General features: G+C 37.1%; 1 protein-coding gene across 36 annotated transcripts in view; it reads left to right on the forward strand.

Annotated features, from left to right (window-relative positions):
• Nucleotides 1–23,186, forward strand: part of NRXN1 (neurexin 1) — a 1,121,375-nt gene that overhangs the window by 181,959 nt on the left and 916,230 nt on the right. The window contains exon 1 of one of the 36 annotated variants that reach the window (XM_032411127.1): nt 2,423–3,889. The exons of the other annotated variants lie outside the window; for them this stretch is intronic. The gene's annotated coding sequence lies outside the window, so the exon portion shown is untranslated. Of the gene's footprint in view, nt 1–2,422; nt 3,890–23,186 lie in introns of those variants that run through there. 36 annotated transcript variants of the gene reach the window in all.

Genomic DNA, 23,186 nt, shown 5'->3' on the forward strand with positions numbered 1-23,186 from the left:
TTAATTTCTCTTTCTTCTGTCTTGTTGTTGGTGTATAGGAATGCCACTGATTTCTGTGCATTGATTTTATATCCTGCCACTTTACTGGATTCCTGTACAAGTTCTAGCAGTTTTGGGGTGGAGTCTTTTGGGTTTTCCGCATAAAGTATCATATCATCTGCAAAGAGTGAGAGTTTGACTTCTTCTTTGCTGATCTGGATGCCTTTGATTTCTTGTTATCTGATTGCTGTGGCTAGGACTTCTAATACTATGTTGAATAGCAGTGGTGATAGTGGACATCCCTGCCGTGTTCCTGACCTTAGGGGGAAAGCTCTCAGTTTTTCCCCATTGAGAATGATATTTGCTGTGGGTTTTTCATAGATGGCTTTTATGATATTGAGGTATGTACCCTCCATCCTTATAGTCTGAAGAGTTTTGATCAAGAAAGGATGCTGTACTTTGTCAAATGCTTTTTCTGCATCTATTGAGAGATCATATGGTTCTTGTTCTTTCTTTAATTAATGTATTGTATCACACTGATTGATTTGCGGATGTTGAACCAACCTTGAAGCCCAGGAATAAATCCCACTTGGTCGTGGTGAATAATCCTTTTAATGGACTGTTGGATCCTAGTGGCTAGTATTTTGGTGAGAATTTTTGCATTCATATTCATCAGGGATATTGGTCTGTAATTCTCCTTTTTGATGGGGTCTTTGTCTGATCCATGAGCATGGAATGTTTTTCCATTTCTTTGTGTCTTCCTCAATTTCTTTCATGAGTATTTTATAGTTTTCTGAGTACAGATTCTTTGCCACTTTGGTTAGATTTATTCCTAGGTATCTTATGGTTTGGGGGGCATTTGTAAATGGGATCGACTCCTTAATTTCTCTTTCTTCTGTCTTGTTGTTGGTGTATAGGAATGCCACTTTGTATAAAATACCATATACTCAAAATACCATCCACTTTTTTCAAAGAAATGGAAGAAATAATCCTAAAATTTGTATGGAACCAGAAAAGACCCCGAATAGCCAGAGGAATGTTGAAAAAGAAAAGCAAAGCTGGCGGCATCACAATTCCGGACTTCCAGCTCTGAAGGTAATGGTGGCCTCATAAAATGAGTTTGGAAGTTTCCCTTCCATTTCTATTTTTTGGAACAGTTTCAGAAGAATAGGTATTAATTCTTCTTTAAATGTTTGGTAGAATTCCCCTGGGAAGCCATCTGGCTCTGGGCTCTTGTTTGTTGGGAGATTTTTGATTACTGCAAGTACACAACCTAAGCCTACACCTGAAGGAGCTGGAGAAAGAACAGCACATAAAGCCTAAACCCAGCAGGAGAAGAGATATAATAAAGATCAGAGCAGAAATCAATGAAATAGAAACCAAAAGAACAGTAAGAACAGATCAATGAAACTAGGAGCTGGTTCTTTGAAAGAATTAATAAGATTGATAAACCCCTGGCCAGACTTATCAAAAAGAAAAGAGAAATGACCCAAATAAATAAAATCATGAATGAAAGAGGAGAGATCACAACCAACACGAAAGAAATACAAACAATTTTCAGAACATATTATGAGCAACTATATGCCAGCAAATTAGATAATCTGGAAGAAAGGGATGCATTCCTAGAGATGTATAAACTACCAAAACTGAACCAGGAAGAAATAGAAACCTGAACAGACCTATAACCACTAAGGAAATTGAAGTAACATAGAATTTCTAGGCTGTGTCATCAGTAGCTACATATGTAATTACATCACTGATTAAACCTCTGAAACTGGTCAGAATTCCATGTCAAGATTCTTTAAAATTTGATTTAATTTATATTTTTCGCATGAGAATTAGTTTTTATATGTATTAACCTTCCTTTGTCCTCAAAGTAATTAAAGCATTAATACTTATTTGATTTGCTGATTTTCATTTCTTTTCTGGTTTACTTTTAAATCAGTAAACCTTAACAGATAGCATTTTCTCCCAAACTATTCTTTAGCAGAGTTTAAAAAAAAATTAAAATCGTCATGGTGGTGGTGGTAGTGGTTATGTTGGTAATAGTAGTAATTTTGTCATCACGAAGGTATTGCCTATTAGTTCCTCATCCTTCTATTACATAAATAGTAATTTCGGCCCTTTAACCTTAAAGATCATTATAATAAATTAGTTTTTGTCTTCCCAAAAGAAAGGACTTACAAGTCATCTAAATTCTTTGAGACTGTTATTGTCTTATTACTAACTTGAAGAGTTCTTGCATTATAAGAAGTCTATCACATGTCAGTAGGAAAAGTATAATATGTCAATTTATTCATTTATTTATTTGGAAGAGAGTGTGAATGTGTATGGCGGAGAGGAGCAGGGGGAGAGGGAGAGAGAGAATCTTAAGGAGGCTCCACACCCAATGTGGAGCCCCCTGCGGGGCTTGATCTCACAACCCTGAGATCAAGAACTGAGCCAAAATCAAGAGCTGATTCTTAACCAACTGAGCCACCCAGACGCCCATATTATGTCACTTTAAAAAGGAAAAGTGATGTGATGTAGTTGTGTCTGAGGCACTTAAAAAAGGCTGGACCCTGACTATGAAGGATTTTCTACATTGTGGAATATTAACTTATTTTACATCTTTGGACTACGTCATGTCGCCTTAGAAATTGATTTAAAATCCCCGAATTGGTATTTAGGAAGTATTTTTTTTCAAAATGGTAAATTTTTTTTCATGCTTTTTTAGTTCTTCCCCTTGCCTTTATGACTATACTTTGACTTTTAAGGCACTCTTTGGGCAAAAGTATATACTGAAGGATGGGAGAGATAAACCAGTGTTTCCTCAACTGACCATCAGGAAAGGAAAATTGTTGCCAAAATGGAAATAAAATGTTGTCAATGAATCTTCTCTAATTTTTGGCTTGCATTCATAATACGAAGTAAGAAAAAAAGAACATAAGTATTATCATTGGTCTACAACAATAGTAATCCTTAATAGTAAAATCTGATAAATTTCTTTAAAAAGAACTTTTAAGACTCTGTTTCTGTAATTCTTGTTAAACTTGAACAATACCTGAAAATTATTCCTGGTTTGGGGAGAAAGCAATTACATTACCTTGTTAAAAGAACTTGTAAAGAAGCAATTTAATTATATTTTTTCTATAGTTCAGATCATTATAAACTTTAGTGGAAGCATTTCTCTTTAAGAAGTGCATCTTGTTATGTAGTTTAAAAATGTTTTCTCAGGATTTAGGAAATGTGTCCCTTGTAAAATTAATTGCTGTCAAAAACCTTTCAGAAAATCATTCTTTTTAACTTTGCCCATTCTTATGAATCTTGCCCAAGAGTAATAACTCCCGTGCCTGTTGGAGTGTTTAGTTAGACGTAAAAATGTAGCCAAAGTGCTTTTCAAAATACTCTGGAGACATTTGACTTGTCTAATTCACATGTCCTGCCATACTTATGTATTAGCTTTACATTGCAATTACCTGATAGATCATGTCATTAAAATAATCATATAAAGGCATATCTGTCCAGCAGACCAGAAAAAACTGTTTAAAGTCATTCTGGTCTATTGAATTTGGAACCTTGAGAATACTTTTAAGCAAATCTAGCTAAATAAATGTGCACCCTGGAGAGCAGAATGGCTTTTTGTTTTTAATCCATTAAAGGTCCTTTAATTTCTTCACAGTTCTCTGTCTGTCCCCTCTTAGCCATTTCCCCTCAGTGAATAAACATTTGCACAATGTCAGTGAGAAAGTAAAAACCCCCCGTTGATTTCAGTGAGCCGTCTAAGCAGGTGTTTAAAACAGAGTCCCAAGAACTCCCAAGTACAGGTCTTAATAGGCACAGTGAGCATCTAGGACTCGGTGCTTTGACTAGTCAGAATCCAGTCACAGCTGAGAAGTCGGGAGGAGGACCCCTGGACAGATGTGTTGAGGTAAGAATGCACTTTGTATCTGTTAGGGGTAGTATGTGGGAGAGATGTCAAAGTAAAGTTAAATATGCCTCTGCAACTCAGAGTTCAGGGTGGACTTCCTCAGAAAGCTAGATCAGTGAATATTATTACTGAAATAAAACATTTTCAAGGTGGTCCTTTCAGTTATCCTCAAAAGACAGACGCAAACAAACAACCTGCAAAAGTATTGGAGGGAAGGCAGTGTCCTGTACTATATTATCGGTTACTAGTGGTTGTGCCACAAGAGAGCCTTCTCCTTACCTCGTTGGACTTCAAGGAAGCAAGGAATTGTAGGGTTTTTTTGTTTTGTTCTGCTTTTTTGTTTTTTGTTTTTTGTAGAGCCAGTGAATTTGTAGCTATTTGGAATTTTCTAAAGTACACGAATTGATCTCTCTCTGAGTTCCATAACTTCCGATAATGACCCAGTTTTGCTTCGTGTTAACTCTCACCATTCCATTGTTAACCACTCTTTTCCCTTTCCCCTATCTGTCCTGGCCTTGTATTTGCCTTTAAGGAGACATGTCAATTATAAATATATTACTCATGCTCTTAAATGAGTTTAGGGAAGAGTCCATAGCTTGAAAACTTTAACATCATCTGTAATGATAGCCATGTATACTGCAAGAAAATGACCTTTAGCTTAAAACAGTTCATATTGTGTCAGAGTGGATGACTCTTGGTTTTTTTTTTTTTAGGAAATTTTAACTCTATTGCCTGGTAGGTTATCTCAAGAAAATTATTTCTTCATTGGATGATAACATTTAAATAATCAATTTAACTGCAAAAAAGCTGTCGTTGGAAAGTATACAATTCATAATAATTTATTCAGGTTCATTTCATTTTGAGAGTGGAAAAAAATATAAGGATACATTTTATTTCACATTAACTGAGACTCTAATATAGATATAAATCATCCCTAATGCAGCCATTAGCCACAATTTCGATGTGGTGGACTTCTTCCTCCCTTTCTATAATAATTGATATTCAGCAGTAGGTATCTTTATGTTCTTGGATATATCATTTACATATTAAATTTTATTCTGAGGATCTAATTTCATAGAAACATAATTAGAAATAAGGAGTGAGAGACAGCCCAATTTGGAGGAATGGTGGAAGGTAACTGGTATTAGGAAAGAAAAAAGCTAAAGATGCTAGCTGTGAGGTAAAATTGACTTGGGGTTCATTTTTCCTGCCACTGGTTCTGCAAGGCCTGACAAGTTATTTAATCCTCAATTTTTAAAATCTGTATACTTGGAATTATTTGATACCTCTTTCTTAGGATTTTTTTTTAAGTAGTGTCCACTCTGGGCCTGAGATCCCTGAGATCAAGACCTGAGCTGGTATCAAGAGTCGGACACTTAACCGACCGAGCCACCCAGGTGCACCCTCAGGATGATTTTTAAATGAGTTAACGTAAACATCAGTACCTGACACATAGTACATACCCAACAAGAGTTTAACAGTATTAAAAAAATTCGAGGCCACATAGGGTGGACAGGGGTCGAACAATACAATGGATTACATATATGGTCTCTCTAACGAGGTAGACCTGAATTGAATCCAGGCTCTTTGCTTCATTTTGTGACCATGGTGGCTCCGCATAACTGCTCTGAGCTTCAGTTTCCTTGTTTGTAAAACTGAGATGATAAAAAAGAATCTACTAATCTTAGGATGTTTCAGAATTTGGGCGTCCTTCTCCTCTTTGGATAAAACTATCCTTTTATTCGTTAGGAATGGAATAGAAATCACAGGATACTGAGAGACCAAGACTAGTCAGAGGGCTTTCTTTCTCTTTATCCCCCAATAACCCCTTTGGCAGATAATACCTGAATATTCCTTGTGCTACTCCTAGCTGTCTTCTGCGGTTCCACCTGTCCCTGGGCCCTAGATCTGCAGTTGCTCACTCTGAGATGGAGCTGAACCACGGAGAGCTTTGTCTGCAGCTTTCATCCAGGCTCTGCAAGTACAAGCAAGAGGCATGATGTGGGGGATAATTGTTTCACTCCTTTTTTTTTTTTCTTTCAGAGATTAAGTTAAATGGTTTTAATATTTTATCTGTATTTTTCTTTCTTTTCTTTGTCTGGGAGAGTGAGGGACCAGTTTTCCCCTAATCATCATGTTCATCTCTTCCCCACTCACTCCATTTCAGAAGATCTAGCAAGCATACATTCCATAAGTGGTTCACAAAGCCAGTCCATAGACCAAGCAGCATCAACCTCACCTGTGAACTTGTCAGAAATGTAAATTTCTGGCTCCCCCTAGGAGTTGCTGAGTCAGAAACTCAGGCATGGCCCTGGAATTTGTGTTATAACTATCCCTCCAGGTGCTTCTAATGCTGACTAAAAGTTTGGAAACCACTGTTTTCAACATAGTGCATTCCTTAGAAACCAACTTTCAAGGAAGATCTTTCAGATGGTGCACATTCTCCCCGATTGACATAGGTAAGCATTTGGAAGAGGACCACAGATCTTGGCATGCCTTCCTTAAAGTCAATAGACAGTCTATTAATCTCATCAGTTTCACGTGAGAAGTAAAGACTGCTACATGGCAGTATTAGAGGATCTGCAGATTCTATGTATGAGGTTTTCCCAAGTGTCACCTATCATTTTATTTCAAAAGGTTGTTTTGAGCAATTAGTGCTCAGCACATAGTATGCTTTTGATAAATGATAATAATTATTCTTACTTTAAAATTAATCTTTATATTCTTTATTTTGAAAACTTCCATTTTCTTCATACATATTAGGTCCCTATTATTTATAAGTCATTCTGCTAGTCTACTGGAGAATGAAAATATTAATAAGACAGTCCCCTACTTTATGGAGCTTCAAATTAGGCTGAAGTTCGTGTTTTTGTTTGACCCATAGGTTTTTAAATTTTCATCATGGCTGGAAACATTTGTTTTTGTTCACTGCTGTTTTGTTCACTTAACATAGTACCTGGATCTTGGTCAATGTTTAATAAATGGATGACTGGTTGCATGGGGTCCAAATACCTAGTGAAAGGAAAATGTCCTGAGGTCCTTTGTTTGTCTGCCTTGGCTTTTTTACCCAAAATGACCAACAGCCTGTTGTGTTTAAATTGGATAAGACAGGGGGACACTTGTGCACCATAGAGACCCAGAAGCACTAATCCTGCTGTTTGCACACTATTAAGACTTATTTAGGTGTCCTGCACACAGTAGTCTCAGGCTTACATTTCAACCTGAGGTGGTGCCCTATTTTTAAATGCTGGTGCTAATGAGACAAAAATCTCCCATCTCATAGGCTCACCGTGTTCTAGCAGATTTTTATTGCACATAGATCCTATGTCTCAAAAGGATTTGATAAATCAGTGGGATTTTGCCATTTTTTTTCTATGTCTGACTAGGGTTTCTATAATAAATTAGGCCATTATCCAGCCTGATAAGCAATCAACCCAATGCTATTCATTTGGAAATCACTGTAATAGGGTGGGAAGGGATGGGATACGGGGATGGGAAAATATAGTTCTGTGCTTCAGCTTCAAGAACACATTAAATTGTTTTCAGATATTTTTAGAAGAAACCTTATGTCAAAAGCTTTTGTGTTAAAGTCTCAAAAAGAATGGCCGTTTACAGCCTAATCTTTAGAGAGTAGTGTACCGACACACAGTGAAGCTACAGGGTGTGAAAGGGGACAAAATGCACTTGTCCTTCACTCTGCTAGCCTCAGATCAAGCTGTGCTTTTATTCCCTCAGCTGACTGTGAAGCAGATTGGCTCTGAAACTCAATATAGTTTAGAACACACACAAACCCACTCAGCTAATTAGCATATTTGGAAAGTGTTTTGAAGACCTTTATTTGGGGCAGCATTCAGGAAGCAGCCCAGACCTGAAATTGCTGCAGTGGTATAATTATTTATCGTAGACATGATAAAGACTAGAGGTCTTTTTGATAATCATTTCAGAAAGGTCATCTGAAAAACATGATTATTCTTCTTAAAGTTAGCTCATCGTTCTTTCTTTGAGTATCTTAGAAGGAAACATACTATTGAAACTCCTGTGTTGTTATTATAATATTATAAATCCCTTTATAAAATATTTTACCACATATAAGATCAAGTGAAATGAAAGATCATATTCTCCTTGATAAATGTTTTCCTTCTCTTCCTTCTCCATGTTGAATTCACAAACACTTGACTTGAATAGGATTCCAAGGCTGGCCCTTTAGTCTTAGTCTCTACTCTGTGTGGTCTGGGTCATGCCTGTTTGTCTCACTCTGGGGCTCTCGTGCAGAACCTGGCCCAGAAAAAGAACTCAGGAAATGGTCAGTGAAGGTGAAACAAAAAAATAATTTGTGCATCAAATACAAACTTCTCTGTCTGGTTTTCTAGGCTCACCCTGACTCTGTTGCCTGTGCTTCCTGACTCTTCCCACCTTGGCAGGTTAATGTCCTCTACCCAGGTGGCCAGATACCCCAGATAAATCCCAGGTCTAAGCCTTTGCATGTGCTACTTTCTTGATCAGAAATGGCCTTTCATATCTTCTCACAAAATACCCTCCCACCTTTTGAGGACCTCTTCAGCTCATACCTTAAGCCACAAAGACTTTTTCTGATCTCCCTTTCCCTAAAATCCTGTTTAGCCTCTGATTCCATAAGTAGAATTAAAATATTAGGTTGAAGCTGTTAGTATAGAGTTCTGAGGTTTTGAAAATTCAAACAAATAGGCAACCAAAAAGATAATTGACCTACCTCACAGTTTGGTTTTGTTTTTCCTGATGTTGATATGTTGTTTATGTCAGGGACAGTGTTTTTATCCTCTTATCACCAAATCAACTTAGTACAGTGCTATCCATGTTGTGGATAACCACTAAATAATTATTGACTGACTGAGGGTCATAATCATAGGTCTTTTTCCATCTTTTTTAAATCAAAATCAAAGACAAAAACAAAAACTAAAAAAAAAAAAATAAACTGTGATATATAATAAGGGCTTTAGAAAGAATAAAATATGAGGACAGTTTCCCATGTGGAACTGGATCCCAATAGGAAAAAGACTGCTTTATTAGTATCCATAGTTTATAAGGGGATAAACATAAATATTTAGCTCTAAATTTAATTGATAAATGTGTATCCAATATAGCATGAACATTCATTTTTTAGAAGGAAATGACATTCTGAGTATTAAAAATGTGAAATTGTTGAAGAGTTTCTCCTTGCGTTCAACTTACTTTCTTGAAAGGGAGAGTTGGGTATATCTTATGATTTATTTTTTTGCCCAGCAGTGATTATCAGTGAGAACATTTTGTCCATACCTTCCCCATGGCACACTGCCAAATTGTTCATTTGTCACACACACACAAAAGAAACCTAAAACCAATCTGTATATATTTCTATTAGACTTTTCCCTTCACCCACCCCCAAAAAACAGATGAAGATTTCCTCTTTTTTCTTGCACCTCTTTGTTTTTCTGAATAATCATTTTGTTTTTCTGTAAAATTATCTAATTTTGTCTTGCTTTCAGTAATTCCACATTACCCCTAGAAATAATTCTTTTTTTTTTTTAAAGATTTTCTTTATTTATTTGACATAGAGAGAGAACAAGTAGGCAGAGAGGCAGGCAGAGGGAGAGGGAGAAGCAGGCTCCCCGCCAAGCAGGGAGCCCGATGCGGGACTCGATCCCAGGACCCTGGGATCATGACCTGAGCTGAAGGTAGCCGCTTAACCGGCTGAGCCACCCAGGCGCACCCCCCTAGAAATAATTCTTATTTGAACTTAACAAGATGATGCAGTGTACTGTGGCATTCAGCTAATACTTAGAAAATCTCCTTCTTTCTTGCTAAATCTTGCTTCTTTACATTACCCACAACCCCTGCCAAAGCACTGGTCATTTGAGAAGTGTAGGGGTCTGGTGGGGTGTTGGAAGACAAAGAATGGATGAATTCTGTATGCAGAGACCAAATGCTTCACTGGACCCAGAGCTAGTAACTGTACATGTGAAGTGAGCATTAAGAGAAAAAAAGAAAAATGTATTTCCTTTCTTCTCTTCACTTTTTAAATATTCTTAGGCCGTTAGGTTGAAGTACTGACTCAGAACAGGATGGTAAGGGCCTCAGCATAATGAAAAAATAATGCCATTTGCTTTAAGATCTCAGTGGAGATAAGATTTATAGGCCAGGCTATTAATGAATCCATCAAAAGTTTATCTCTGAGCTGGGCTTCCTATCAAGGAGGAAGTGTACTTCACTCAATGTTTTCATCTGAGAAAAATGGAATCTCTACTGATAGCCACTTTCTGGGCCTCCAAGTAAATCACTGTTGCATTGAGAGTTTGCCGGGTGGGTTTTATTCTAGATAAAATGGTACAATTTTTTATTGAAATGCAGATATCATATTTACAAGCCTAATTCAACCATCTTGGTTTCTGATTTAAAATCCTGGAGTTTTTAGATGTCAAATGGCTTGAGTTTAAGTAGTCTGCATAGTATTACTGAAATTATAACAGAATGATCTGCAAATATATAGTATGCTCCATCACCTTAGCAAAGAACAACTTTTTTTTTAAGTAGCCTTTTGATATGTGCTGTTTTTATTCAAGACTTTTTTATTTCTAAGCCAATCACTGCTGTTAATCTCACTCTGTAAAATAGATTGCATCTTGTGTTTGAGTGGAGAAAGCTGTTTCTCAACTTAAATGGAAATCTCAAAATTCAGATTCTTTTTTCCCAACAAAGGCGTCTGAGTTTGATTCAGATAGCAGCCTTCCAAGCTTGAAAAGGAGAGCCACAGATGTCCTTTAGAAAGATTGTGCCCAAACACTGAGACAATGGTGCTGCTTCTTATGATACTGTTTTGTTCCTCAGAACCACATAGACATTTTCTGAAGACAGAGTTTTAAAAAATATTAATTTGCTTTATTTGTTTCTTTATTGGCAGTGCCTGTTAATGAACATGTAGAGCTTAATTCAACCAGCCTTTTGAGATCTAACCGTAAACAATGAAGCATTTCACTCCAAAGTTTGTCTTGAGGCATTCTGAAAAAAAATCTATGTAGATAAACCATCCTGAGTACCCCCCACACACACCCATGCTAATTTTAGATGTTAGGAAGAAAAAAATACTTTACCCACCAATAAAATGTTGCTATCTTCCTCTGAACCAGAGCACCCAGAAGCACATGTAAAAGTTTAACAGAAAAAGATCCTTGCGTCAGATTGCATCATGTTTCAGCAGGTGCTATAGACCCTCATCATCTAGTGCTGGCTTGAATGAATAATAAGGTTGCTAGGCTTTGATCTGAATTCCATTCTGTTTTCCATGTACTTGTATTAAGTCTTCTATAAGGCAATAGAATTACATGCTAAATTAAATGGCACGGGCTGTAAGAATTGTATGAGTTCAAAAGGGAGGAAGATCACTGAGGAGGGGATACTCAGAAATGGCTTCCTGGAGAAAAAGGCCTTGACCTAGACCTTGAAGAATTGTAGTCTCATGGGAAATGATGAACAACTCACCAGTGAAATTGATATCCTCATATATCTTTTTTTCAAAGAGGTTAGTCTCTGAGTATATACTTCTAAAACCTAGATGTTAACTGCCTCTTCATTTTTCTCTGTAAGCCCTCCAAACAGAATCTACTTCCACAAAAGCATCAGTGAGCCACATAGAATTCATCAGTGATCATCCTTTAGAACAGGAAAGGAAGACCATTTTTCACATCCAAAATTGACCCATAAAAAATACTGATAGCCATAGCTATTCACCAAAGTTCTTTCCCAGACGTGCGACTGCCAAAGGCTTTTTCACTGACCTCTCCACCAAGTGCCCCCCTCAGCCAGGTTCCCCCCTCCTTCCTGAACTCATCCTGGCAGTATGAAGTTCTCTTTCCTACTCTTTCTAAAAACTGACTCAGAGGGCACACAGGCTCAGCTCTTAGCCCGAAGTGAATTTATCAGGTCATCTCTCCACAAAGCACCCAAGTAATTAAAATACTATCCATATCATTCAATATATATGCAATGAAAAAAGAAAGCAGTACTGTGAAATTCAGTGTTAACATTTAGACTGGTGCAAGAGTTTCACCAGCTTGACTTAAAAGTAACTGTAGAAGACTGGCCCTTGATAACAATATAAAAGGGCATTTGTTCCCAGTTGTGTCTGGTGCACTGGATGTGACAATTTTTGTGAGAATGGCCAGAGCTAGTTCTCTTAGAATTATTCATGATTCAAAACCCCTCTAATATCTAAACTAGTCATACCATAGGAATTCCTACACAGGAATGTGATATTGAATGTGATCCTTAGAGGAAAAATTAAATGAATTAAAACACAGAAATAATTAAGTATCACAAATATTCGTCAGGCTCTGACACTTGCCTAAGATAACATTCCTAGAAAATTAAAAATAAATACCTCTTTTTATACACACTTGTCTTGATATAAAATTTGGGGGAAACATTGACAATATATTGATACTAGATTTGCTCTAAGTTATAAGCCTAGAATAAATCTTTTTTTTTTTTTTTCACTGACTAGGTTATTCTTTATCTCACTTTTACTCTTGGAGTTACTCTTATAGAATACAGTAAATGAGAAAAGTAAGAAGATATGTGCAGGTTGAGGGAGAAATCTGTTTTCTGAAGTTGTTGTAAAAGAGTTAACCATAAATATACAGGGCTGCAAACAGCCTGAGCAGGTTCCTTAGTCTTCCTCTTGCCTTCTGGGTAGGAGAGGTGTGGATGAATAGTACTAGCCAGGTGAGAAGCTGTCTAGTTTTTAAGGTGATAAGCCCCTCAACGTCCTCTTCCATAGCTGAAACCAGAAGTACTTTGTCATCAGACTGTTCTTCCCAGTAGTTCTAGAGATTACTTCCCAGCAATGTGAGCGTTACCTGAATGGTTGAAGCTTATTATCTTTCATTCTGTCTTCAGGGAAAACTGAGAACAACCAGCTGTCCTCTGCATAATTATGTCCCTAATGAAATGCATTCTTAGAGACTCTGGCTTCCTACTAGGTGGAAAAATGACTACTCATGCCCTGTTGCTCATTGTACATGGTGGGTTTTTTTTTTTTGCAATTAGCACATGGGATCATCAAGTTCACATGCAGAGCAAGTGAGAAGGGGACTATAGGTATCAATAAGGACATTAAGAGAGCAAATTCTTATGAACATTTATCTGTAGCACTCTATAGGCAGTTCAAGTAAATAACCAGTCTTCCTTTCTTCTGCTGAACTGATATTTAAGATAGAAAATACACATGACAGGGGTGCCTGGGTGGCTCAGTCGTTAAGCGTCTGCCTTCGGCTCAGGTCATGATCCCAGGGTCCTGGGATCGAGTCCCGCATCGGGCTCCCTGCTCAGTGAGGAGCCTGCTTCTCCCTCTCCCTCTGCTGCTCCCCCTGCTTGTGCTCTCTCTCTTTCTGACAAATAAATAAATAAAAATCTTAAAAAAAAAAGAAAATACACATGACATGGAATAATAGACATGGAATAATAGAAAGGTACAAAACTTGGGAGAAAGAATATCTTCTATACACACACTCTTCCTCTTTCCCGTCATGCACTGTTGGTTTTCTGGTAATTTAGTTGCTACTCCAAGGTGTTCACAGAGGGAACTTGAACTGGAACATGGTAGCCAATATAGGAATAATTTGAGGACATTTTTCAAAACACAGGTTTCCTGGTCCAAACCCCAGACACACTTAATCCAAATCTCTGAAGAGAGGACCCTATTATAATCTATCTTTTAAATAGTTTCCTGGTGCTTGCCAAATCTGAAGAAAAAAAAAACAACCACCAAACAAAAGCACCCCACAAAAAACCTGTCCTGGTCTGTTGCTTTTTCTTCTGTTCCTATATGTCATCCACGAAGCATAGTAATTGGAAAGCCAAATAAAAAAATACTTTCATAGTTGTAAAAATATTGTATTTTCAAGTCCCTTGTGCCTGCATTAGCTGTAGAGCAGAATCCCAAGTGGAAGAAAACTGAAGGTATCACACCACTTAGAGAAACCTGTTAAAGTTGTCAGGAAGAATGATTGTCAAGTTGGGCCAAGTAAGATTTGAATAGTAGTCAGAAAAGCAAAAGGCCTTTGGCTATTCTGCCAAGCACCAAGTCTCATTTTCCTCAAACTGTAGTAAGTTTTCAGTGAGACATCTTGGAAATAACCAGTTTGTTCTTTCAAACGAAGTGTGGTTTAAAATATGTAAAACAATATAGCTTAAAGTTAAGCTATTGCTATTCGGAATGAACTCCATTGGATGTACTCTACTGCAGTGCAAAGCAAGATGAATACACTCTGCTCCCAATGGTAGATTTCCATTGGATTTTCTTCTTCTTCTTTTCTTATTTTTCCCTTGCACTCATCTGTGGATTTCAAAGCAAGTGCAAAGCAAGATGAATACACTCCACTCCCAGTGGTAGGTTTCCATTGGATTTTCTTCTTTTTTTTTTCCTGGCATTCATCTGTGGATTTCAAAGTAAGTGCAAAGCAAGAGGAATACACTCCTCTTCCAATGGTAGGTTTCCATTGGATTTTCTTCTTTTTTTTCCCCTTGCACTGTTCTGTGAATTTTAGCATTTGGATATGCTTGCATACTAGAACAGATCTTACATGAAGATGGGTTAACATAGAAGAGAGGTTATGCTCTGTATTTTTAGTCAGTTAAGTGAAATGTAATTTTAACTTCTGGTAGGAAAAAAAGTGTGTGTGTGTGTGTACATTTTTTTTTTTTGCTCATCCATTTTTTTCTTTTTTGAAATCTAATATAATTCTGTATTAAATGGCAATATTGAATTGTGAGATGAAGTGACAATTTTTATAGCTATTCAAATAATAAGCTTCTGGGTCTCTAAGTTTAAAAGGAAGGGAAATATCTATTGCTATATCTGCCATGCTGATCACACAATTTCCTGAAAATGGAAGTGATTTCAATCTTGTCTTTTGCCAAGGAGAATTTTGCAGACGTTTCACATTCAAAATGTAGTCATCATTTAAAGTAAGAAAATTGCACTCAATGGGGAAATTTCATTAAAAACATTATTTTGCAAAAACCTACAGTCTGACTAAAACATAGAAATTAGAAAAAGTCCATAAAGTGTTTACAAAATTAACATTTTATGTTGGCAGGAAGTTCTATACTCCTTTTTTCTTCAATTATGAGAAGATTTTCTCATTATGCTGCTCTATTTAAAGCTTGCTATAATTGACTTACGTATTAAAGAAAATAACGGTAACAAATACAGATTAGGGTGCCTGTGTTTATGGATAACAAGTTGTATAGAGAGCCTCTTTGAGCAATTTATCCAGTAAGGGATATGCTTGGTTGCAAGGAAAATTAAACACCCAAGTTTATCATAGGTATAAAAGAGATTTCTTCCTTAAGCCCAGAGTTCTAATCATATGAATGTATGATGGGGCTTCTAGCTCTATTTTTTTCTGGCCCTGTTTCTTGCAAAAGCTAAGACATGAATAAAGATAGGTTACTACAAGAAGGCATCTCACACATAATTTTCAATGCCATCTCCCCTATAAGCCACAGTCTGCTTTGCAAGTTCAAAAGTAAAACACACAGACTAAATTAAACTTGTGACTCTGATACAGAGAAATGTAAGTGACTTGTTCCACTGCAAACAATCATTGAATGAGCCTTTGGAGAACCTGGATGTGAAGGATTCTTTCTTTCTGAGCCATGATAGCATGCTATTGCAGTGCTTTCATGCAGATTTCCATTTTAAAATCTTCACTGATAACCTACTGTGAAATTGTTTTGTTCAGTATGCAGTTGAAGAAATGTGAGCATATAGAATGTCTAAAAGTTCCTTTGTGCAACTAGTCAACACATACAGACAGTCCTAAGACAATAGAGAAAGAGATCATTACAACACATTTATTCTACAAAGAACCGCTCCTCTTGCAAGTGTCACAGCATCTTTGTGGTTCTGGGTTGTTTCCAATAGTGAATACTAATAGCGAATCAAGGTGGGCTTCCTAAGAACAAACCAAACCCAAATAATTGAGATTTCTTTTCTGGGAGAACCACTTTGGGAATAATAGATACCTGCTTGTTAGCACAGTATTTTGAAAAATCCTTTATGATATTCTTGTGGATGGCAAGAGGAAAGGATGATATTTGCTAAGATAGTGAATAACATATATACTAGTTGATTTTAGGTGGTATTCAGATGAACATCTTCTTAAATTAATACTTTCTATTTGTGACCTTATGCGACCAGTTTTTTATTCATGTCAATGGTATTAATTTTCTTGTAAAATACTGTGAAAAGGTAAAAAGTGAATTTATTCCCCTCCAAAAGTGAATTTATTTAAATAAAAAATATCAAGCAAATATTGACAGAGTTGTGTCAATATATGAATGAGAAATTAGATTTGATAACCTCTATGTTTTTTTTTTCCAACTCTGAGATTGTGTGAAAGACAAATATAATCATTCTTCTCCCTAAGCAAAAACAGACTTCAAAGAAGTTAAGTTGCTAAAGGTCTTGGATGAGAACCTGAGTCTTTTTGACAATCAAGGCAGTGGCAGAAATCTGGCTCTCCGCTTGGGATCTGAGCAAGTAGGCAAACTTATATTTCAATCATAAAAAAAAATTATACTTTAATTCTCTATTCTTATGTAACAACAAAATATAGTGAAATGAGAAGCGTATCAAAGGCTCTTCAAAGTTCAGTTGGCTAGAAAGGCACCTGGGTGGCACAGTAGATTAGATGTCTGGCTCTTGCTTTAGGCTCAGGTCATGATCTCAGGGGCGTGAGATCAAGCCCTGTGTTGGGCTCTGCGCTCAGGGCTCAGCGCAGAGTCTGCTTGGGTTTTTCTCTCCCTTGCCTTCTACCCTCCCCTTTGCCCCCCCCCCCCCCCCACACTCTCTCTCTCTCAAATAAATAAATCTTTTTAAAAAATAAGTTCAGTTGGCCAGAGAAAAGAAAGAATCATTCCCATTCTTGCTTAGAGTTGCCTTCCCCTTGCCTTCTTTGTCTGGAATGGGGAAAAGAGGGGGTTGTGGTGTTCCCCTTGTGTATAATATTCTAGAATCCATTTAAGAAGGTATTTTAAATGTCATGTTGTAAAACTACCATATGAGAGAATAGGTTCTTTTGCCTGGTCAAATCCTGTGAGGCCAGTTATCTTTCCTGGCCAACATTCTATTCACCTTCCATCTCTATATCCCATGGGTTCCAAGAACTTGGCCCATTCTCTCTCCTTCTGGCTACAACCATCTGCCCTTCCACCTGGGTTCCCTGACTTTCAGACCATCACTAACATAGCTTAGCAATTTCTCCTTTAGTTTTTTATTGCTGAAAAGACTTTAAAGCCCTTTGAAGTGTTTTCTCTTGTTACTGACAGTAAGAACAAAGGCACAGTTAGGAGTATCTTAGTGTATCTTTTCTTTTTAATTAGAGAAAATAATTTAAGCCACCATTAGCAAAAACTGTGAATTATAAGACACAGTTGTATCTCACTGAATTTAAGGGTCCTCATAAGGTCCCGAAAAAAGGCAATAGAAAGCAGTGAGAACCTTGGACAGCTGTGTTTCTGTTCTCTTTCCATCTCTCCTCTTGGTCTCTCCTTTATGTTTTATCTGTTTCATCTGGAAGATCTTTCATTTCTCATGAATTATCTTTATTTTAAGTTAATAAACCCTGAAAGTCATATCACTCATCTTGTATCAAGTGTATACCTTGACGTACAAGACTGTGTGGAGATGGGGCTTCTCACCTCCCTCCTTTTTTAGCAATAAATATCTAATCCCTTTAAGGCAGAAAACAGTGGATAGTAAGTGGCTATATGGTGGATTCATGTCCCTTTAGTTCTTTAATTCTTGTATTTTTATCTCAGAAAAGCCTCTTCCTGGTGATCCCTTTTTCATAAAATTAGTCTGCTAGAGTGATTCCTTGTTTCTTTTCTTTACATTCTAAACCCTAAGGTATAGAAAGGTAGTAAGAAAGAGTGATCCTATTAGAAAGGAGAACCTTCTACCCCAGCTCCACTCCCTCAGAAATAACAATGCCCACTTTTAGAAGAAAAGCATTGGAAAATTTTCAGGCAATTGCAATCAGAAGGCTTTATTTTCCAAGGTAGATAATACTGACTGGGAAAGTTCTCTCAAGAAAAAATCTGTTGTTTTTGAGCATGTTTTTGGTCTGTTTAATTTTAGATGCCCTCTGCCAGTGATTTTCACAACTCAGATATGTGTGGGGGAAAAAAACACAGTTTATTCTTCAATATTGATTTTTTAAGAATGTAAAATAATTTACACACCATATAATAAACAGTCCTTTAAGCACAGAAGTGATGAACCTTGTCAAAAACAGTTGGAAATCATTTGTTCTTTAGATTAAAAAGACTTCTTTTAGTCTAAGAAGGGCAAGTAGGTTTCAATTAGTGTGTGGAACCAGATTGAACAGAACTAGCTGTCTGGAATGTGAAGTTGAAAGAATTCTGCACCCTCTCTGACTGAGGCAAGAAAGAGTTAACAGTTACAGTGGGTAATCATTGTGGACACATGTGTAATCTGTTTTCTGAGATCCAGCATGTGACTGCCAACACAGTTGGTATTTACTGACTGCTTCTTAGCCCCTGTTAAAAGCAGTGGGAGAGGAAGGTCCAAATATGTACTTTTCTAAAACTTAGAATTCAGACATAGAGTGTGTAGAAGATGGGGCAGGGGGTGGCGGTGTACTGGGAAAAGTGGAAGTGGTCGAGGAAGATGGAATATTTTAGCCAAAAACTTTGCAGAAAGACCCAGATTAATTATACATTGTAATTCAGTGTCATATATTCTGTTCAGCAAAATTAACACACAGGAAACAACTGCTAAATTCAAAAGGCAGTGTGTCAAAGAGAAATTGCACCACACAAGTTAAATAAGTGAAGACTTTATTCAAGATCATTGTAATAGAGTCAAGACTATTGCAGTAGGAGAGAAGGGTTAAATTCAGTCCACTGAAGTGAAAGACAGGAGAGTTTTGATAGCTGGGGTGAACTAGTGGAAAGTACCAGCGGACATTGGTGGGAGAGGTTGGTCAAAGTGATTAGGCCCTATGTGGTTGCTAATTGGTGCTTATTAAAATTAGGCTTCTGCCATCCCACAGTGACTGGGATTTGGGACCCTATCTTGATGATCACATGTCAAAGGGTTGTCTCCCAAGTCCTTGAGAGAGTCCTCTCTGGGTTGTAAAACTAGTGAGTATCTAGAAGAAGATTTACACCTCAAAGGGACAGAGAAATAATTTACAGTTCCAAATTTTCTAAAGTAAATGCTCTAGGAAAAGGGAGGTCAGGAGCCTTCCTTTAGATTGGAAGAAACCTGTGTAAAGTTTAGTTGAGGGGAATGTTAAGGCCTTCTTGCCCAAGTGTCAAATTATATTCTTTGTTACATAGTTCAGGATACATATGCCATAGCATTTCAGAGATGCTGGAAATTAGAGATCAGCAGAGTTTCCTGGAGGTGGAGAGATTTAAGTTGCTCTTTGAAGAATCTTATAAAGTAACTGGAAAGAAAGAAAGACATTTCTGTCAAGAGCAGCACAGTGAGTGTTGACAGGTAAGACATAGTAATGGCTACATGTGGGGAACCAGCTGGGACTTACTTTTGATAAGACAAGTCCCTTCCTCAGTTTTAGATCAACTTGAGCAGTCAGTCTCCTTTCCTCCCTTCCTGGAAGCCCAAAGGTACCAGTTGTTCTGCCTGCCCTACAGTACCAGTTCATGCACTAACCCCTGGGTTCTTGCCCCCTAAGAGTGTGCAGGGGGACACAGACAACCCTGCCACTTTTACTGCCTGCGAAGACAAGCCTTGGTTTGTCTATTACATGTTTCTGCCTAATCACTTTTGAGTCTGAGCAGCATTAACAGGGGGAAATTTGAAACAAAATAAATCCTTCAAAACTCTAGAGTCTTCCTGTGTGAATCCTTTCTAGAATGTTAACAGGAGGCCCCACAGCATTTTTCTTCAGGCTTTTTTTCAGAACTCAATAGCCATCAGCTTTCCTTCAAACATTTCCCCCTCTAAAACTGTAGGTGAAGAGCAAGCCAAGCACCTGCCGGCCAAGCCAAGGCAGAGAAGTACAGGACAGTTCTTCTGAAATGTGTAACTAGCATTTTTAAACTTGTGCACACAAGGTGATAACCCTGACTCCTTGAGAAATGGCTTTCCCAGGGAATGCTAGTGTCAGGAAGAGCAATGGCAGAGTGCCAATGGCTTGGAGACTTAACTCCAGAAGTCAGACCTGGCTTTCAATCCAAGTTCCTTCTTACTTATCTGGGACCTTCATTGGTTACACATTCTCGCTAAATGCCCGTTTCCTGATTTATTAATTGAAATGAGGGAATCATAAATGAAATCACATTTTTCACTTGAATTGTTATTTTGTCTTGAATTGTTGCTTTCATAGTAAAAACAATGTGAGGAATTTAGTAGCACAACTGCAGGTGGAATTTTTTTTTTAATTTAATTTTTTGATGTACGCTGTTTCTTTGACTACAATGTCTTTTGGGGTGTAAGATCTAGCCTCAGTGTGTTTCCAAATATTTATATGAGCCTTTGAGAGGGTACAGAGATTTCTTAAGGATATTAAGATAAATATGGTAACATGAGCTAAATATACCATAGGAGTCACATCTTAAAAACAAGAAAAAAATAAAAAAGAATTTCTTGCTTGCAGACCAGGAGTTGTTAACTGGCTACTGTAGTAGATTGATTTGAGGGAGCAAATTGATTTGAGTGAAGAACATCCCTTCTTTTCAGGCCTCATGCCTGACGTTTTGAGAATACTGATTTCAGACAGGTCTGTGATGGCTTCAGTTGTGGAGAATTCAATAAGACCTTGTATGTTTTACCGATGCTTGAAAACAATGAAACAAAAAAAGCAGTCTAGTGGTTGTGTGTAGAGGTCACCTGTGATTCTAGGGAAAAAAAAAAAATGTCTAAGCCAATGAGAATTTTTATTTAAGTCATCTCTACAGACCTCTCCTACTCCTACCTACCAACCCTCTACAGCTTGTCACCCACTATTAGATGCTAGAAAAGAAATTTTAATGTGAAAACAACACTGAAACAGTAATCTCTAAAACTCAGTCAGTAATATTGATATATGCTATTGACAGTTGATTGTAAGCTAACAAATTCATTATTGCTAAAGAATCGTCACTTTTGTCAAAGTGAACTTTCATATGAATTTTCTACTTTTTTTCTTCTAAAATATAAAAAGCCTTTGTTTTCCTTTTAGTTTTTGTCAGAGTAGATATTTATACCATAAAGACATGTTCATGAAGGGGAGAGGGGTGTGCATGTCAGAATTACATAAGGACCTTTTAAAATCTTGTATTTCAGCCCTCACCTCTTCATAATCTTTATCGTATTCATTTAATATTTATTGTGCATCTGCTATGTCCTGGGGACTAGTCTAGGCAATAATGATATAGAGGTAGATAAGTGGAAAAGTCCCTAATCTTCTGAGGTATAAATTTATGTTGGGGAAACAGAGTTAACAAGTAAACAATCAAATGTACAAGGTAATTCTGGAGTATGAAATGTGCCATGAGAAAAGCAAACCATTGTTTCAAGAGAGAGTGAGAGAGATGGAGGAATTTTTTAATTGGATGTTAGGGAAGGTTCCTTAATCTATCTGCATCACTTTCTTCTTTAGAAAATGATGATTATAGCATCCACCATAGAAAACTGATGTGAAAATTAAGAGTGATCCCATATTTTCATTCTCTGGCTCATAATAAGCACTAAACAGTAAGTATTCAGTAAATGGTAGTTATTATGATGGCTTTTATAGGCTTGGTCCCTTTAGGATAAGGATAATATCTGAGATGATCTCCTGGATTGATCCAAACTGTAGGACTCTCTCCTATTCATCTCAAAGGCAATTGTTTTAATTCAGGGGTTAGTTGGGGTGGTTAACTATACTATACGATGAATATGTTTACTAGGTAGTTGTCATATCGGTCCCCAACCCATGATGCCTCTTGTAACCTAGGGCAGTCTGTTTACCCCTTTTCTTGTGTTAAAAGTGACATACCAACTATTCTGGAAACCAGGAAAACATAGGAGGAATTAAAACCAAAGATTAAATTCTCTTCAAGAGGAATTCTAAAAACATTATTTCTACTTTTTTGTAGAATGGTTTTCTCCCACTAATCTGTACATTTTTCTGTCGTATAAGAAATGGTTCATTCTAAATGCCTGCTCTCTAAATATCACCAACATCATCTGTTAATAAGACAAAGCTGAATGCATTGCTTACTCTGGTAAGGGACTGCCTAGACTGGCTATGACACAGTCTCAGAGGAGTGAAGACAAGGTCAGAATAAATTGAGAATTAGAAGTTCGGTTTAAGGTGGGTCTTTCAGAGTAGGGACTTAATTGAAAATAGCTAAAGATCATAATGTAACAGTTATGGATTGGTAAAAATAACACTTGTAGGATTTGGAAGAAAGAGGTGCAGAAGAGTCTTAGGGTATTAACTGTGTGTTATGGAAAACTGGATGAATCTTTTGGGAGTTTTCTGTAATTCACGACCAAGTTATTTGCTGGGCCATGAGTCTCCTAGAATAGTTAAGTTATACTAATAAGAAAAAATTTAACAGTGAAGTCATGTTAATAAACAGTAAACCGGGTAGGGGATAGGTAGTTTCAGTTCTCAGTGGGACTTACCACTGCATGGGCTTCTACTCATTATCAATGAAATGAAATGAAAAGGTGAGTGGGGCAGTTCTACAATAGGCATATTCCATGACAGGGTACATAATAAACTAATAGGGAAAAACATCAGAAGTCCTTCTGAAGGAGGGAAGTCTCCATCTTTAGTTCAAAACTGGTACATCCTTTTCCTCAATCATTTTCTCATATGTTGTGGTCCAGTTTTCTTCTGTGAGGTAAGGGAACTAGACTTACACATCAAAAGCAAGAATTTAATACATTAAAAAATAATGTGCCTTATTGTTAAGGTTTCAACTTATATGGTTTTTTAAACATTTCTGATAAGCCTCCATTGGGGGAAACATGTTTTAATTAAGGGAATTAATAGCTTGTGGAAGAGTCCTGGTGATCCCCCTTCCAGGGAGACAGGAGTTTGAATGATGGGGTTTTCTGGCCCTGGATCCAGGGTCCCAGCATGAGGGATATATCCAAGTTAGTTGGTGTCCTCCACAGACCTCCCAGCCTTCTGGCTCTCTGATTTGTTTCTTTGTTTCATTTCGTTTTGTTTCTTTTCTTTTCTTTTCTTTTCTTTTCTTTTCTTTTTTCTTTTCTTTTCTTTTCTTTTCTTTTCTTTTCTTTTCTTTTCTT

The sequence above is a fragment of the Phoca vitulina genome, unplaced genomic scaffold (genome assembly GCF_004348235.1).
Source record: "Phoca vitulina isolate PV1807 unplaced genomic scaffold, GSC_HSeal_1.0 scaffold12, whole genome shotgun sequence".
Taxonomy (NCBI): Eukaryota; Metazoa; Chordata; class Mammalia; order Carnivora; family Phocidae; genus Phoca; species Phoca vitulina.